Here is a 12,110-nt window from a genome sequence, read left to right as displayed (position 1 = left end):
TATTTAGGCATATGTTGGTAGAACAGTGTTTTTTTTTTTTGGTATGTTTGTCCAGAGAGTTAACCCTTAGAAACATCAACAAAGAGGTCTTGTAAACTCTGCTTCCACAAAGGCACATTCTTCAGAAACTCTGCACAGGAAATACTAAAATAATTTTCTTCAGGTGTTTAGAAACTCAGTTAATCTAGTAAAAGATTGTAACACTATTTTACTTTCTTAATTCTGATAAAACATAAATTTTAAAAATTAATCTGACTGCTAATCTTATTTCTTTCTAACATTATGCTGAAATTCTGGGCCTCGGTTTTCTGGACAATTTCTCTGGGATCTGCTGTGTTTAGTTGCTCAGTCATGTCCGACTCTTTGTGACCTCATGGACTGTAGCCCGCCGGGCACCTCTGTCCATGGGGATTCTCCAGGCAATACTGGAGTGGGTTGCCATGCCCTCCTCCAGGGGATCTTCCCAATCCAGGGATCGAACCCAGATCTCCTACATTGCAGGTGGATTCTTCACTGTCTGAGCAACCAGGGAAGCCCAAGAATACTGGAGTGGGTAGCCTATCCCTTCTCCAGGGGATCTTCCCAACCTAGAAATAGAACTGGGGTCTCCTGCATTGCAGGCAGATGCTTTACCAGCTGAGTTACTATATTATTTTAAACTACATTTTAAAATCATGCACTTTAAAGATAGTGGAAATACTGAAGTGATGCCATCTGCAGCAACAGAGACGGACCTAGAGATTGTTATATTCATGAAGTCAGACACAGAAGGAGAAATATCATATGGTACCCCTTGTGTGTGGAATCTAAAAAGAAATGATAGAAATGAACTTATTTACAAACTAGAAACAGGCTCCCAGACTTTGAGAATGAACTTATGGTTGCCAGGTGGTAAGAATGGGAGGAAGAGGAGTCAGTTTGGGATGACATGCACACACTGCTATATCTGAAATGGATAACCAACAAGGATCTACTGTATAGCACAGGGAACTTTGCTCAATGTTATGTGGCAGCCTGGATGGGAAGGTGGTTTGGAGGAGAATGGATACATGTATCGGGTATGGCTGAGTCCCTCTGCTATTTACCTGAAACTATCACAATATTGCTAATTGGCTATACTCTAAAATAAAATTAAAATTTTTTTAAAAAGACTGGGCCAACTGGAATAATCCAGAATTTAAAAAAAAATTAAAGACAGTAATTCAGGAGTGATTAAAAAACAGAATGAATTCCATTTTGATTGTGCTAATTCAAGAAGAGGTTCTTTAAATGATACAGTTTAAAAGTAAGTTTGGAGATTTACAACACAAAGTACTTTAAGCAAGATCCAACTAAATTCTTGTACAGTTTAATTCTTCCCATCATTTTTACCCAGCAAAATCTCAAACAGCAGCTTATGTACTCAAATTATTTACATATTTTCTTCCTTAATCAGTTCCTTTTCAAAGGAAAGAAAGTTCATTTAACAACTAGTTATTATGTCTTGTTTCACTGCTATTTTTATTTGCCTTCTTTAATGAATGAATCATTTCAAAATCACAGTTTACAAACTGATATTTGTTTCTACTATCTCTCGTGGAAAAAATGCAGGTCCAACAATTGCATTCTCTATCACTTTCCCTGCCGCATGTCTCACCAAATCCCCATAAGATATTTCAAGTTACAAACAGATAGATGTCTTTAAGAATGAAGCTCTCGAAAGAACAGCATGTATATTATCTATGGTGAAACAGATCACCAGCCCAGGTGGGATGCATGAGACAAGTGCTCGGGCCTGGTGCACTGGGAAGACCCAGAGGAATCGGGTGGAGAGGGAGGTGGGAGGGGGGATCAGGATGGGGAATACGCGTAACTCTATGGCTGATTCATATCAATGTATGACAAAACCCACTGAAATGTTGTGAAGTAATTAGCCTCCAACTAATAAAAATTAAAAAAAAAAAAAAAAGGAATGAAGCTCTCTTTCCCGGCTGGAACCATGAAGGGTGCACAAGAGAAGAAAAAGAAGGTTCCTGCTGTGCCAGAAATCCTTAAGAAAAAGCGAAAGAATTTTATAGCGCTTAAGATCAAGTGCCTGAGAAAGAAGTTTGCCCAAAAGATGCTTCGAAAGGCAAGGAGGAAGCTTATCTATGAAAAGCGAAGCATCACCACAGGGAACACAGGCAGATGTACAGAACTGAAATTCAAGTGGCTAGGATGGCACGAAAAGTCGGCAACTTCTATGTACCCACGGAACCCAAATTGGCATTTGTCATCAGGATCAGAGGTATCAACGGTGTGAGCCCGAAGGTTCGAAAGGTGCTGCAGCTCCTTCGCCTCCGGCAGATCTTCAATGGCATCTTTGTGAAGCTCAACAAGGCATCAATTCACATGCTGAGAATTGAGGAGCCATATATTGCATGGGTGTACCCAAATCTGAAGTCTGTAAATGAACTGATCTACAAGCGTGGTTATGGCAAAATGAACAAGAAGCGAATTGCCCTGACAGACAACGCACTGATTGCTCAATCTCTTGGGAAATACGGAGTCATCTGCATGCAGGATCTGATTCATGAGATCTATACCACTGGAAAACATTTCAAAGAAGCAAACAACTTTAAACTGTCCTTTAACAGTTTAAAGGACAAACAATTTTAAACTTTAAACTGGTCCTTTAAACTGTCTTCTCCACAAGGTGGAATGAAGAAAAAGACCACCCATTTTGTAGAAGGTGGAGATGCTGGCAACAGGGAAGACCAGATCAACAGGCTTATCAGAAGGATGAACTAAGGTATCTACCAGGATTATTTCTGTAATCTGGTCAGTTAATAAACAATTGAAACAAACTGGAAAAAAAAAAAAAAAGACTGAAGCTCTCTCATTTACAACTTTCAGGCTTAGTTATCAATACAGATTATGCCTGTAAGTAATCATGAATTTGACACTAGCTATAATTCAGCAGGAAACTAATTATTGACAAAGTAAGAATGAGAATCAAAAGAAAATCTTTCAGGCCACCTTGGAATTCATAGTGAAAAGAGTGGGAAGTGTCACACACCTTTTAACTTAGGAAGGCAGATTTCAAAAAGGTAGGCATGATGGTATGGAATGAAATTCTTGAAGGAAAGGAGATACAAGATGTCAGGAAGCTCTTGAAAATGAGGTTCTGACTAATAATACAGATGATAAAGAAAAGAAATAATAAAAGATAAAGGGAAGGGAGGAACAATAAACGAAAGGGAAGAACTAAAGAGACCAGGACTCATCTGAATAGCACACCATAACAATTTAAAAAAGTAGTGTGGTATAATGAACAGGCTTTTAAATTCAGCTCTACCACCTAATTAAATGTGCCTAACAAATCATTCCCTTCTTCAACTATACTTCTTCATCAGCAAAATGGGAATAACATTTCTTGTTAAGAGCTACTATAGGGGTTTCGCTACCTACCAAGATCAACATTTCCTTGCTGGTCTCTTTGTCCTTAGGTATGGCCCATTAAGAGAGCACAATCAGAGCGCTGTATTCAAGTTAATTATTTTTTCCTTGGTAGTTACATTATCAGTCTGACATAGAGTTAGGCTCACTGGTTTCAATTTGTATTCAACAGTAGGACTTACTTTCTTGCTATCATTTTTATTTTTTGTGAGTATGTGAAACATATACATAGTTCAAGTAAAGCTTTTTTTTTTTTTAGCATTTCATTATAGTGGTATTATTCTTTATAAAAGGTAAAAAAAAAAAAGTCCATTTGTACATGGGCTAGATTCTATATTCTAGTATGGTGACATTTATATCTACAACCAAAAACTACACAGCATTTATGATCAATTTTAAGATAACTGCCTATGACTATTGAAAAGATTATAGCAAAGAATCTCCAAAAGTTAGTCCCATTAATTTTAGTTGACACATGTGCCAAGCACTGTTTTATATACATGAATGTTTTAACCTTTAAAGAGACCTCTGAAGTATGTCAGCCAAGACCATGCCACTAGCAAAGAGCACAGGGAGAATTTGAATCCAGATTCTAGTCTGTGTTATTAGTCACTTAACTAATGTAATGTCTCCTGCATTCTAACCAATCATGCAATGTTCTTACCATTTGGGGGCTACAGCATTTAAGCCTCTTTTTGTTGTTGTTTTGTTGTTTAGTCGCTAAGTCATGTCCAACTATTTGGCGACCCCATGGACTGCAGCCCACCGGGCTCCTCTGTCCATGGGATTTCCCAGGCAAGAATACTGCAGCAGGTTGCCATTTCCTTCTCCAGGAGCTATTCCCAACCCAGGGATGGAACCCACGATTCCTGCATTTGGCAGGTAGATTCTTTACCACTGTGGCACCAGGGAAGCCAAATCTTTTCTAGCTTACTTTAAAAAAGAAAAAAGTGTGACTTAGGAAAATTACTATATAACAACTTTTCTGAGTGTTAATAAAAATTTAAAATACAATAAACTAATATAGACTAAATCTCTTTTGATTTCTCATTCGATTAGCATTTATTAAAAGAAAGCTGAGTGCAGAAGAATTGATGCTTTTGAACTGTGGAGTTGGAGAAGACTCTTTAGAGTCCCTTGGACTGCAAGGAGATCCAACCAGTCCATCCTAAAGGAGATCAGTCCTGGGTGTTCACTGGAGGGACTGATGTTGAAGCTGAAACTCCAATACTTTGGACACCTGATGTGGAGAGCTGACTCATTTGAAAAGACTCTGATGCTGGGAAAGATTGAAGGCGGGAGGAGAAGGGGACGACAGAGAATGAGATGGTTGGATGACATCACTGACACAATGGACATGGGTTTGGGTGGACTCCGGGAGTTGGTGATGGACAGGGAGGCTGGCGTGCTGTGGTTCATGGGGTCGCAAAGTCAGACACGACTGAGCGACTGAACTGAACTGACACATCTTTGGGCTTTTTGGTAAAGAAACTGCCTGCAATTCAGGAGACCTGTGTTTGATCCTTGGGTTGGGGAGATTCCCTGGAGAAGGGAATGGCTACCCACTCCAGTATTCTTGCCTAGAGAATTCCATGGACACAGGAGTCTGATAAGCTACAGTCCATGGCGTCGCAAAACATCTGGACACCACTTAGCAACTAACACTTTCACTTTGGGAGATAAAGTGAGTCAGTTTGCTCTTCTTCCTTCTCCAAATCTCAATGAAGTGACCCAAGCAATTTACATTTAGAAAAATTCTATAACAGCATGGGAAAATGTCAACAACAGAGCAGAATCGCTGAAGAATTTCTGGAATGCAGAAGAGAATAAGTTCACAAAAAAGGAGCAAGTGTTTCTGTAGTTTATAATCATACAGTCAAAAGACAGTCTTGTTCTTCAAAGAAATGGATGGATTCTCCTCAAAAAAAAAAAACAAAAAACAAAAACACCCCAAATCAGAAAATTGGAGCCCTTAACCACATTAGAGGGCTTTGGTTGTATACTTAAGGGGATACAAGGAAAGTCACTGGGAACTGCACCATTTGGGATGGCTGATGATATTTGCACCCCAGACTTTTTCAACTGGATGTGAACTGCTTGAATGGTCAAGTTGGGGATTTGCCACAAGTTCCTAAAGAGGGAGGGCAGAAGGCAACAGGAGGTGATATATAAGGGATAAAGTATTTAAGTATTTATGGGAAAAGTATTTATGTATTTACATTAACTCTAGGTTAACAAAGAGAACAAAAGCACTGGCCAACAACTTAACAGAGACAAAAATAAAAAAAAGAAAAGAAACAGAACAGTAGTAAAAAACCAAAATGCACCAACCTCCCTGCTAACTCTGAAGATATTCACAGTAACATTAATTAAAATCTTAAGTGGTGAAGGATAAATTGGGAGATTGGAATTGACATATATACACTACTAGAGATAAAATAGATAAGTAATAAGGATCTTCTTGTATAGCACAGGAAACTCTACTGAAAACTCTGTAATGACCTATATGGGTAAAGAATCTATAAGAAGAGTGGATATATGTGTATGCATAACTGATTCACTTTGCTGTAGAGCAGAAACTAACCCAACACTGAAAATCAACTATACTCCAATTAAAAAAATAAAACTTGAAAGTCAAAAAAATAAAATCTTAAATACAAGGTGGTCCACTTAAAGCAAGCATCTTACTGGCTACTAGTGTGAATCTAGATGGTTAATGGATGATAACTACCTACTGGATGGTTAGTAGGCAAATACTACTGATAGAAACAGTCCTCTAAAGCTCTGGAAGTTAGTCCTATATCAGCCACACTTCAATGTAAGAGTTTGTTTTCTGATCCTAACCCATTAAATCTTGTGAGAGTGGGAGTCCTAAAAGTGATCTTACATGCCTATATACATCTGTTATTTAAAGAAGATTCATTGCTACAGTTTTTTCAGTGATTCAATTAATGATTTTAAAAATTTAAACTTTCAATATAATTATTTTATCTACAGGATAGGAAAATACAAAGTTTCTCATTTTTTGTCTCATGATAAGCAAACGAATAGGACTACAACAAATTATCTTATAAGTTACCTGTGATTATCAATCATCCTTTACTTTTACAAGACTTTATACTTGGTTACTGACTTCAACTAAGGAGGTCAAGGTCATGGCTTATATAGTTGGCTGGTTAGGGGGAAATCTATTCTTGGGCCACAAACTACATCCATAGCACACTTAGCAAATGTTAGTTACAGTAAGAAGGCTGACAGAAATATGGTTTAGTATATTCTGTCATCATTACTGGAAAATCCCCAAATACATGTTACCTTTAATATGCAGAACAGAACTTGTATATAAGCATTTAAATAGGCTACCTGAGACTTCCCTGGTTGTCCAGTGGTTAAGAATCTACCTGCTAATTCAGGGGACATGGGTTTGATCCCTGGTCTGGAAATATTCTACATGCTGAGGAGCAGCGAAGCCAGTACGCCACAACTACTGAAACCTGTGTACCCTAGAACCCATGGACTGTAACAAGAGAAGTCACTGCAAGGAGAAGCCTGTGCACTGCAATGAAGAGTGGCCTTCACTCACCACCACTAGAAAAAGCTTGCACGCAGCAATGAAGACCCAGGGCAGCCAAAAACAAATAAATAAATACATAATAAATAGGCTGCCTGGTATTTTTTTTCTCTTAGTGCACTAAACTGGAAGGAATAAGACAGCAATCCAGGTTAAGAATATCAGGCATGTATGGTAAAAATGATATGGACAACCAGGTCTAACACAGTGATATATCCAAGTTGAAAAAAAAAAAAATCAAGATTGCTTTTGGTGACTGTATGAGGAGTAAATAGCCAATTTCAACATTATATTTTATGTATTGTGATATGATAAGAGATTAATCCATTTAGCTCCTTAACAACAACAGCTACCTATCATAGGTGCCTGCACATAGGTGTGGCAGGTGTTTCAGGTATATTGATCTGTCCAGCCACTTTGCACGGTAATAGGTATTATCCCCATTTACAGATGAACAGTATAAAAAGGCAAAAAGCTAAGACGCTGAAAGATGAACCCCCCAGACTGGTAGATGTCCAATATGCTACTGGAGAAGAGCAGAGAAATAGCTCCAGAAAGAATAAAGACGCGGAGCCAAAGAGGAATGGACGCCCAGCTGTGGACGTGTCCGGTGGTGAAAGTAAAGTCCAATGCTGTCAGAACAATACTGCATAGAAACCTGGAATGTGAGGTCCACGAATCAAGGTAAATCGAAAGCGGTCAAACAGGAGATGGCGAGCGTGAACACTGACATTTTAGCAATGAGGGAACTAAGTGGACGGGAATGTGCCGTGCTGTGCTGAGTCACTCAGTCATGTCCGACTCTTTGTGACCTCATGGACTGTAGCTGCCAGGCTCCTTTGTCCATGGAGATTCTCCAGGTAAGAATAATGGAGTGGCTTGCCACGCCCTCTTCCAGGGAATCTTCCCAACCCAGGGATCGAACCCAGGTCTCCTGCATTGCAGGCAGACTCTTTACTATCTGAGCCATCAGGGAAGCCCAAGAATACTGGAGTGGGTATCCTCTCCAGAGGATCTTACTGACCAAGGAATCAAACCGAGGTCTCCTGCATTTAGGTGGATTCTTTACTAGCTGAGCTACCAGGGAAGCCCCCTTCTCTGCCTTCTACCCAGCTATTCCCGTTCCCGGACAGACACTCAGCAGACACAACGCAGCTACAAGTCCAATGCGACCCATCCCAACTAGCCCAACCCAATATGCTGCCGGAACACCAACTCCCACACTAAACAATGGTTAGGAGGTTCCATCTTCCTCAACAATTTCCAGGTTTTGTGTTTGTAGAAGACAATGCTCTCGGGGTGGAGGGACAGGAATGAGCAAATTTAACTCAGATGACCATTATATCTACTACTTTGGGCAAGAATCCCTTAGAAGAAATGGAGTAGCTCTCATAGTCAAGAAAAGAGTCCAAAATGCAGTACTTGGGGTACAATCTCAAAAATGACAGAATAATTTCAGTTCATTTTCAAAGCAAATCATTCAACATTACAGTAATCCAAGCCTATGCCCCAATCACTAATGCTGAAGAAGATGAAGCTGAATGACTATGAAGATCCACAAGACCTTCTAGAACTAACACAAAAATAAGATGTCCTTTTCATCACAGAGGACTGAAATGCAGAAGTAAGAATTGAAGAGATACCTGGAGTAACAGGCAAGTTTGGCCTTGGAGTATAAAATGAAGCAGGGCAAAGACTAACAAAGTTTTGCCAAGAAAACGAACTGGTCACAGCAACCCTCTTCCAACAACAAAAGAGATGACTCTACACAAGGACATCACCAAATGGTCAATACTGAAATCAAACTGATTATACTGATTGAATATATTGATTATATTCTTTGCACCCAAAGATGGAGAAGCTCTACACAGTTAGCAAAACAAGACTGGGAGCTGACTGTGGCTCAGATGATGAGTTCCTTATTGCAAAATTCAAACTTAAAATTGAAGAAAGTAGGGAAAACCACTAGGCTATTTAGGCACGATCTAAATCAAATACCTTATGATTATACAGAGGAAATGAAAAACAGATTCAAGGGATTAGGTCTGAGAAAGAGAGTGCCTGAAGAACTATGGCCAGAGGTTCATAACACTGTACAGGAGGCTATGACCAAAACCATTCACAAGAAAAAGAAATGCAAGAAGGCAAAATGTTTGTCTGAGGATGCCTTACAAATAGCCAAGAAAAGAGAATCGAAAGGCTAAGGAGAAAAGGAAAGATATATGCATCTGAATGCAGAGTTCCAAAGAATAGCAAGGAGAGATAAGAAAACCATCTTAAGTGAATAATGCAAAGATATCAGTTCAGTTCAGTTGCTGAGTCGTGTCCAACTTTTTGCAACCCCATGGACTGCAGCATGCCAGGCCTCCCTGTCCATCACCAACTCCTGGAGTTTACTCAAACTCACGCCCACTGAGTCGGTGATGCCATCCAACCATCTCATCCTCTGTCATCCCCTTTTCCTCCTGCCTTCAATCTTTCTCAGCATCAGGGTCTCTTCAAATGAGTCAGCTCTTTGCATCAGGTGGCCAATGTATTGGAGTTTCAGCTTCAACATCAGTCCTTCCAACAAATATTCAGGACTAATTTCCTTTAGGATGGACTGGTTGGATCTCCTTGCAGTCCAAGGGACTCTAAAGAGTCTTCTCCAACACCACAGTTCAAAAGCATCAATTCTTCGGCGTTCAGCTTTCTTTATAGTCCCAACTCTCACATGCATACATGACTAGTGGAAAAATCATAGCTTTGACTACACGGACTTTTGTTGGCAAAGTAACAATTAAATTAAATTAAACAATTAAATTAACAATTTAATTAAATTTAAAAAGTCTCTGCTTTTTTAATATGCTGTCTAGCTTGGTCATAACTTTTCTTTCAAGGAGTAAGTGTCTTTTAATTTCATGACTTCAGTCACCATCTGTAGTGATTTTGGAGCCCCCCAAAATAAAGTCTGCCACTGAAAACAATAGAATGGGAAAGACTAGAGATCTCTTCAAGAAAATTAGAGCTACCAAGCGAACATTTCATGCAAAGATGGGCTCAATAAAGGACAAAAATGGTATGGACCTAACAGAAGTAGAAGATATTAAGAAGAGGTGGCAAGAATACACAGAAGAACTATACAAAAGAGATCTTCATGACCTAGATAATCACGATGGTGTGATCACTCACCTAGAGCCAGACATCCTGGAATGTAAAGTCAAGCGGGCCTTAGGAAGCATCACTACGAACAAAGCTAGTGGAGGTGATGGAATTCCAGTTGAGCTATTTCAAATCCTAAAAGATGCTGCTGTGAAAGTGCTGCACTCAATATGCCAGCAAATTTGGAAAACTCAGCAGTGGCCACGGGACTGGAAAAAGTCAGTTTCCATTCCAATCCCAAAGAAAGTCAGTGCCAAAGAATGCTCAAACCACCTCACAATTGCACTCATTTCACACACTAGTAATGTTCAAAATTCTCCAAGCCACGCTTCAACAGTACGTGAACCGTGAACTTCCAGATGTTCAAGCTGGTTTTAGAAAAGACAGAGGAACCAGAGATCAAATTGCCAACATCTGCTGGATCATCAAAAAAGCAAAGAGAGTTCCAGAAAAACATCTGCTTCTGCTTTATTGACTATGCCAAAGCCTTTGACTGTGTGGATCACAATAAACGGTGGAAAATTCTGGAGGAGATGGGAATACCAGACCACCTGACCTGCCTCTTGAGAAATCTGTATGCAGGTCAAGAAGCAATAGTTAGAACTGGACATGGAACAACAAATTGGTTCCAAATAGGAAAAGGAGTACATCAAGGCTGTATATTGTCACCCTGCTTATTTAACTTATATGCAGAGTACATCATGAGAAACGCTGGGCTGGAAGAAGCACAAGCTGGAATCAAGATTGCTGGGAGAAATATCAATCATCTCAGATATGCAGATGACACCACCCTTATGGCAGAAAGTGAAGAACTAAAGAACCTCTTGATGAAAGTGAAAGAGGAGAGTGAAAAAGTTGGCTTAAAGCTCAACATTCAGAAAACTAAGATCATGGCATCTGGTCCCAGGACACATGGCAAAGAAATAGAGGAAAACAATCCAATGGGGAAGACTAGAGATCTCCTCAAGAAAATGAGAGAGACCAAAGGAACATTTCCTGCAAATGTGGGCACAATTAAAGGACAGAAACACTACGACCTAACAGAAGCAGAAGATATTAAGAACAGGTGGCAAGAATACACAGAAGAACTGTACAAAAAAGATCTTAATGACCCAGATAACCATGATGGTGTGATCACTTGCCCAGAGCCAGACATCCTGGAATATGAAGTCAAGTGGGCCTGAGGAAGCACTACTACGAACAAAGCTAGTGGAGGTGTTGGAATTTCAGCTGAGCTATTTTAAATCCTAAAAGATGATGCTATGTAAGTGTTGCACTCAATATGTCAAATAGCTGAGATATGCCAATAAATTTGGAAAACTCAGCAGTGGCCACAGGGCTGGAAAAAGTCAATTTTCATTTCAATCCCAAAGGAGAGCAATGCCAAAGAATGTTCAAACTACAACACAACAGTGCTCATTTCACATGCTAGCAAGGTCATGCTCAAAATCCTCCAAGCTAGGCCTCAACTGAGAAATTAGTACAAGCTGGGTTTAGAAAAGGCAGAGGAACCAGAGGTCAAACTGCCAAAATCCATCATATCAAAAAAAAAAAAAAAAAAAAAGCCAGCAAGGGAATTCCAAAATTTATTGACTGTGGTAAAGCCTTTAACTGTGTGGGTCACAACAACCTGTGGAAAATTCTTAAAGAGATGCGAATACCAGCTATCTTACCTGCCTACTGAGAAACCTGTATGCAGGTCAAGAAGCAACAGTTAGGAATAGACATGGAACAACAGACTGGTTCCAAACTTGGAAAGGAGTATGTCGAGGCTGTATATTATCACCCTCCTTATTTAACTTCTATGCAGAGTACATCATGCAAAATGCCAGGTGGATGAAGCACAAGGTGGAATCAAGACTGCCAGGAGAAATATCAATAACCTCAGATATGCAGATGACACTGCTCTTATGGCAGAAAGTAAAGAGGAACTAAAGAGCCTCTTGATGAAGGTGAAAGAGGAGAGTAAAAAAGTTGGCTT

General features: G+C 39.6%; 1 protein-coding gene and 1 pseudogene across 1 annotated transcript in view; one reads left to right on the top strand and one right to left on the bottom strand.

Moving 5' to 3' along the window:
• Window positions 1-12,110, bottom strand: part of MOSMO (modulator of smoothened) — a 74,788-nt gene that overhangs the window by 46,202 nt on the left and 16,476 nt on the right. The window lies entirely within an intron of this gene.
• LOC122701497 lies at window positions 1,979-10,975 on the top strand (annotated as a pseudogene).

The sequence above is a fragment of the Cervus elaphus genome, chromosome 10 (assembly GCF_910594005.1).
Source record: "Cervus elaphus chromosome 10, mCerEla1.1, whole genome shotgun sequence".
NCBI lineage: Eukaryota > Metazoa > Chordata > Mammalia > Artiodactyla > Cervidae > Cervus > Cervus elaphus.
The sequence above is the reverse complement of the archived record's forward strand: the minus strand, read 5'-3'. Positions and strand labels throughout refer to the sequence as shown.